Source organism: Carlito syrichta, unplaced genomic scaffold (genome assembly GCF_000164805.1).
Source record: "Carlito syrichta isolate Samal-C Ts95f unplaced genomic scaffold, Tarsius_syrichta-2.0.1 Scaffold309474, whole genome shotgun sequence".
In the NCBI taxonomy this organism is placed as follows: domain Eukaryota; kingdom Metazoa; phylum Chordata; class Mammalia; order Primates; family Tarsiidae; genus Carlito; species Carlito syrichta.
This window is the reverse complement of record NW_007253570.1, coordinates 116733-123570: the sequence shown is the minus strand read 5'-3', so window position 1 is coordinate 123570 and position 6838 is coordinate 116733. Positions and strand designations below refer to the sequence as shown.

Here is a 6838-nt window from a genome sequence, read left to right as displayed (position 1 = left end):
TCCAGTCTGGGCGACAGAGTGAGACTCCAACTAAAATAAATAAATAAATAAATAAATAAAATAAAAAACAAATCAAAAATACTCTGGGATAGTATAAGGAAGTTCTCTTTTTCAAAAAATAGCCACAGCACAAAAGTTTTGTAAAACAATTCCTTAAAAAAGTATACCAATCGGTATAATTTACATTTCTTTCCACTCACATTTTTGTCCATGTCATTTCCAGGTTACAATTTCTTTTTTCTATTCAGAAACTCACTCTGTCACCTAAGCTGGAGTGCAGTGGCACACTCACAGCTACCGCAGCCTCGACCTCCTGGGCTCAGGTGATCCTTCTACCGCAGCCATCCAAGTAGCTGGAACTACAGGTGTGCACCACCATGCCCGGCTAATTTTTTTATTTACTGTCTGCATGAGGGCTTGCCAAGTTGCCCAGACTAATCTCATATCCCTGGACTCAGGCAATCCTCTCGCATCGGCCTCCCAAAGTGCTGGGATGACAGGTGTGAGCTACTGCGTCCAGCCCCAAATGTTTTGATTCATCAAATAATAAATACATTTTAGTAAACCTTAGATTAAATAATTTTTTAAAAACTCTACTGTCCCCAAGAATATGGATATAAACTAGACACACACTATATTATTTTCTTTAGAATCCTCCAGAAACCCACTGTGGTTAGTGGGAATGAGTCATTATTTATTTTTAACAAGGTGGGAACAATGAGTGGATAATTACATAAAAACTAATGAATACATTCATATTTTTATTTTGTATTCACCTCAGTGGAAGATATCAAACTAGAAAGAGCTTGTAAGTTGTCTTATCAGAATTATCTCTAACAAAACATAAACTAAAGCCTTGATGGTTACTAGCAAAGGAGTGACCCATCATATACTCAGAAGAAGCCTATAACAGCTTTATGACATAAACATGTATAAAATCATGTCTAAACATACCAGCAACCATCCAAATGGTAAGACAACAGAACCCATCTTCCAAAATACACTCAAGGAGCAACCTGACATCAGGTCCTACTTTCTACCCTCTAGCTTGATAAGGAGACCAAACCTCTTACCCATACAACCTAATTTGGTTCACTCTTGTGACACGGTGAAATATATATTTTTGGTCTCCATCCTGTTTCTTCGCATACAACTCCTAAAATCCTTGGACTCTCCAAAATGATAAGTGTTTTTCTGAAATGAGTTGACTGAGAGGCGCCCATACCCTCCCTGGTCATTGAAAGATCAAGGTATGATTTAAAGGGTTGAAACTTCCAGGAAGGGGAGAGGAACAAAGATTGAGTCAAGTAATCCTACATAATGAGGTTTCCATAAAAAATCCAAAAGGACAGGGTTCAGAGAGCTTCCAGATAGCTGAACACATGGAGATTTCTGGAGGGGGCACACCTGGGGAGGCCACGGGGGTTCACACTGCTTCCTACATGCCTCACCCTACGCATCTCTTCTATGTCTTCCTCCAAACTCTTTGTCATATCTTTTGTAATAAACCAGTAAATGGAAGTAAAGTGTTTCCCTGAGTTCTGTGAGCCACTCTAGCAAATTTGTCAAACACAAAAAAGGGGTGGCGGGAACCCCAACTGACAGTCAATCAGTCAGAAGCACAGGTGACAGTCTTTCACTTATGACTGTTATCTGCAGTGAGAGCAGTCTGGCTGCCTCCAGGTGGACAGTGTCAGGACTGAACTGGAGGGCACCCAGCTGGGGTCTGCTATAGAGCTGGCAGCTGTTTGTGGGAAGAAACCTCCACACGCTTCGTGGTGGTCAGAGAGGTCCCAGAAGTCTTCTATATTAATTGCAGAGTGAGAGTATAAGAGAAATTTGCCTATGACCTCAGAACTCCGCTAGCAGGCTTCGGATTTGGTCCGAAGACCTTCACTGAGCTACATGCAGCTTGGTATGAAACCTTTGGGGTTATGTTGTTTATCCACTTGTTCTTTCAACAGGTATTTATTTGCTGGATGCCTACTTCATGGCTGGCACTGTACTAGGCACCCAGGTGCAGTCGTAGAGAAGACACAGAGTCATCTTCCAAGAAGTGGACTGGCACACAGCAGCACTGTGTGACCAGAGTCATGAGATATAAGGATAAAGGGTTGAGGCAAGTAGAAAGCCCTGAAGTTGCCTATGTAAAGGCCTACTGGTCAGGAAAAGCATTTTGCATTCTTAAAGCACAAATAAAACTTGGGAGTAGAGTCTGGGGCAGCAGAAAACAGGCTGGGTGGAATCTTGCAAAAAGACATGATGAAGTACCTGTAAAGCCTATAACAACTTGGAATAGCTTGTTTAATGTAAGAAACTCCACTTTGTAACAATTTTTCCATTTTAGCTGCTTTAGTCCAAAACTGACCCCTTATATAGCTTTCCTGTAATCAGAGGTTGTCATCTTTCCGTAACTAAGAGCCTACACCCTTGGTTTCCCCAAATATTGGAAACTCCCCAGCCACAAGTTCCACATTTATTTGTATACATTTACACATTTTGCTTTCCGATTTTAATAATTTTTATGTTTGTGCTTTATGCCATGTAACGTAATGTACCTTATGTTTGTACCCCATGCTATGCAGCCTATTCAGCAGTTTTTGCTTTTATAAACTCTCTCCCAGCTTCATTCAGGGCCGAGAGTTTTTGGCGGCATAAGCCCCCTCTCGGTCGCCAGCAATTAAAGAACTCATAATCTGACTCTGTGTGTTGGCAATGTTTTTCTCACACTCTAGACACAACAATAAAACTAGAAAAGATTCCTGCAAGGTACTTGTAAGGAGTTCAAAGAATTTGAACACTGCCCTTGAGGCAACAGTCTGAAAATTTTCATGCAAAAGAGTGATAGAATTAGATCTGCCTTTCAATAAAAAACAAAGACACTCACTACAATGCAGAGAAAATACGGGAAGAGGTCAAACTAGAATCAGGAAAAACATCTAAGAAACTGCATCAGGAGTTGAGGAGAGAAACGGGATTGGCCTGAATTAAGGAAGAGGTGATAGAGGAAAGTGAATGGACTTGAGAAAAACTGGACGCTGACCAGCTATGTGCACTGAGGGAGTGGAACATGCCGAAGACAGGTGCCATCCCCCTGTCCCCACCCAGGTAGAGATATGAGAGAAGAATCAGGTTTGGGGAAGACGTGTCATGCCCTTGGACACCCAGTGAGAGACGTCTAGTGGACAGTGAGACAGGAGGGTCTGAATCAGGAAAGAAACACGGGGCTGCAAATAGGGACTTGGGTGTCATCAAATTAGAAACAGTCGCAGAAGCTCTGGCCATGGAGAAGAAACAGCTGAGTAGTGGGTAAAGAAAAAAGAGAGGAGAAGGTCTGAGCAACAAGGACTTTAAAAAGATGAACAAAAAGAGAGTTGCCTGCAAGCATCTCAAAGGAGTAGCCAAAGGGAAAGAAGGATATCAGAAGGGAGATGGAAGTGGACAGCAACATCGAATGTGGCAAAAGGAAAAACAAGTTGCAAAAGCCTCCAAAAGGTGCCCATGAGATGGAGCACGATGGAGTCTAAGTGACCTTTGTGACCGTGCTGAAAGTGGTATCAAGGGCGTGGTGAGGGTGGAAAGGTGGAGCCAAGGTGGAAGGTGAGGACGTGGAAAATGCCATTCGAACAGGCTGTGAAAAGAGGGGAGAGATGGGCAGAGGCCAGAGAGGCCTGGAGGCCAAGGAAAGGTGTGTTTCTTTTCAGAACAAACAACCAGACACAGAGGGAAGACACCACTAAAGCTAACGATGCCAATGGAGGAAGTCGACATAGGCGACAGGGGACATGGGGCGAGATTTTCTCAGGAGGAGGAGGCACCCACAGCCCACGTGGCGGAGTTAGCCTCTGGGAGAAAGAGATGCTGCTCTCACCATGACAGACACAGCGAGGAGACGGAGGAGAAGGAGAAAAAGGGGCAAGAGGGAATTGCCATTCTCCGGGATGCCATGTTTATATAATAGCATGCGACACTGTTTATGTCCAGTTTTCACAGACTGATACAGTCCTTGCCAAAAAGACTCCCTTGCTCCATTGCAAAGTAGTAAATGATATTCTCAGTCACAGCAGGTAGAGTGAAGAGGAAAAGTCATGGTTTATTCCCAGGCCTCTGGGGAACGGAGCCATTCGGTCATTCCACCCTGGAAGAGAAAGACCTTCCTTTGCCTCACCAGGGACATCACCCCTAGGCAACTGAAGGCTGAAGGGAGACTTCCTAAGAAGGAAGGACACAGAATGGGTGTCATCAGACTAGCCAGACCTAAAAATGTGAACAAGGAAGCCACAAAAGAGAAAAGAAAAAGTTGTAGAAGTCTAAAAATTGCCTGCAATGACTCAATCAAACTCAAAGTGTTTAGGTGAAGGTATTTTTACATGCGTAATTAACGTCCATAATCAACAGGCTTTAAGTAAAGGAGATTATCCCAGATGATCTGTGGGGGGGCTGACTCAATGACTCATCTGTTGGCGGGGCTCGGTGGCTCAGCCTGTCATCCCGGCACTTTGGGAGGCCAAGGCGAGTGAATTGCCTGAGCCTGCAGGTTCGAGACCAGCCCGGGCAACTTGGGGAAACCTCTTCTCTACAATAAATCAAAAATTAGCTGGGCATGGTAGCGCATACCAGTGGTTCCAGCTACTTGGAAGGCTGAGGCGGAAGGATCGCTGGGGTCCAGCAAGTCGACCCTGGGGTGGCCGTGAGCATGGGTGACAGAGTGAGACCCCAACTCAAAAAGATAAAAACAAATAAAAGCAGTGCTGACACTCATCTAAGGAGAACTTCTGCCTGTAGAAGCTGCATATCCTATGCTGAGAACTTTAGCATCACTTCTCCAATCCTGACGCCTGCCCTGTGGATTTCAGATTCGCCCAGTCAATTCCATGAGCACATAAACCAATTCCTTTTAATAAAGCTCTTAGTATGTGTCTCTCACTGGGCAGGGAGTGGGGGGTGTCAACGGTGAGGCTTCAGGGGAATCCACAGTCCCCACAATTACACATTTAATTTTCTGGAGTTTATCAGAGCTTAAGAACCACTGTTTCAGCTGAGTGTATTAAGTGAATATGCTAGCACACCTCTGAAAACCAAAAACAGAACAAAGAAGCCATCCAGATTCAGCAAGCTCTGTGCAGAGTCCACAGTGTCCATGCAGTTCACACCCACCAGGGGGGGAACACAGTTTGTGCAGAATTGTCCTATTAGCATTAGTCAAAGAGCCAAGAATTGCGGGCGGAATGCTTGGCCTCTAAGATCAACTGCAATGTAACACTCATGTAAAATCCAGGCATTTACGTGTTTTTGTTTGTTTGTTTGTTTGTTTTGAGTTGGAGTCTCACTCTGTCACCCAGGCTGGAGTGCAGAGGCACGCTCACGGCCACCCCAGGGTCGACAAGCTGGGCTCAGGTGATCCTTCTGCCTCAGCCTTCCTTCCAAGTAGCTGGAAATACAGGCACACGCCACCATGCCCGGCTACTTTTTTGATTTATTGTAGAGATGAGGTCTCGTCAAGTTGCCCAGACTGTTCTGGAACCCGTGGGCTTGGATGATCCTCTCACCTCGGCCTCCCAAAGTGTTGGGATTATAGGCGTGAGCTACTGCGCCCGGCCTGTGTGTTTTCTAAACCCCAAATCTATCCACAGTAGCCAAATTCATATTAGAAGTTGCCTCTTAGTTGAACGTGGGAAAAAAACTAACCTGGTACAAATTGGAGAAGTGCTTTTTTTGCCTTGGTGTTGTATCAGTTGCACACAATTTTCTGCCAAACAAGAATGAATTGCAGGAATGTTCGGACACACAGCTTGCTTCTGGCAGGATACTCACCAGGCAGGCAATGAGGGGAGACCGCAGTGAGGGGAGCCCCATTTTTATCAGCTCTTAGAAATGAATTATGAAACTGAATACATTTCAGAAACCAAAGTACAGCAGGTAACACATCAAAAATAAAAGCTGCAGGCCAGGCTCACTGGCTCATGCCTGCAACCCCAGTGCGTTGGGAGGCTGAGGCAGGAAGATGGCTTGAGCCCAGGAGTTCCAAACTAGCCTGGGCAACATAGCAAGACCTCGTCTCTACAAAAAAAATTTTTAAAATTAGTCGGGTGTGGGTGATGCACGCCAGTAGTCCCAGCTACTCAAGAGTCTGAGACGGAAGGATCACCTGAGCCCAGGAGGTCAAGGCCGTGGTAAGCCGTGATTGTGTCACTGCACTCTAGCCTGGGTGACAGAGATCCTGCCTTGATAAATAAATAAATTAAATTAATAAATAAATAAAAGCTGCAAGAGATCAGTCTCTGAGTAACTTGAGAGCAACTTCAGTCTGTGGTTTTGAGAACCACGAGTCTGGAATTCTGAGGATGCTTTTGCCTCTACAAAACAAAACGCAGTGCTGTCGGAGCCAGTGAGTCAGAGTCATGAGAGCCACCGCACATCTGTTGTTCAAGATAGACTAGAAATCTGTGTGCATATGACAAAATGAATAAACATGGATTTTTTTACTCATCTGTTAATTGCAATAAGACAACCAACTCCCTCCCCAAGAGCTCAGCCTCCATTATTGACAGAAAATAAAAAAATTAGGATTTAAGAAGAGATGTTGCCCCCAACTCCATGTCATAAATGAGGAACAAATAAAGATATAAGTTTTAAAAACTCTGGTGCTATCCATAATGTAAATCCCACAATTTGCCAGGCACAGTGGTTCACGCCTAGGTGAGGCCGAGGCGGGAGGTTCACTTGAGACTAGGAGTTTGAGACCAGCCTGGGTAACACAGCAAGATATCGTCTCTAAAAAAATTAAGCTGGGCTCGGTGGCTCAGCCTGTAATCCCGCGCCTTTGGGAGGCTGAGGT

At 44.7% G+C, this 6838-nt stretch overlaps 1 protein-coding gene across 1 annotated transcript in view; it reads right to left on the bottom strand.

Moving 5' to 3' along the window:
• Nucleotides 1-6838, bottom strand: part of CD109 (CD109 molecule) — a 128996-nt gene that overhangs the window by 68610 nt on the left and 53548 nt on the right. The window lies entirely within an intron of this gene.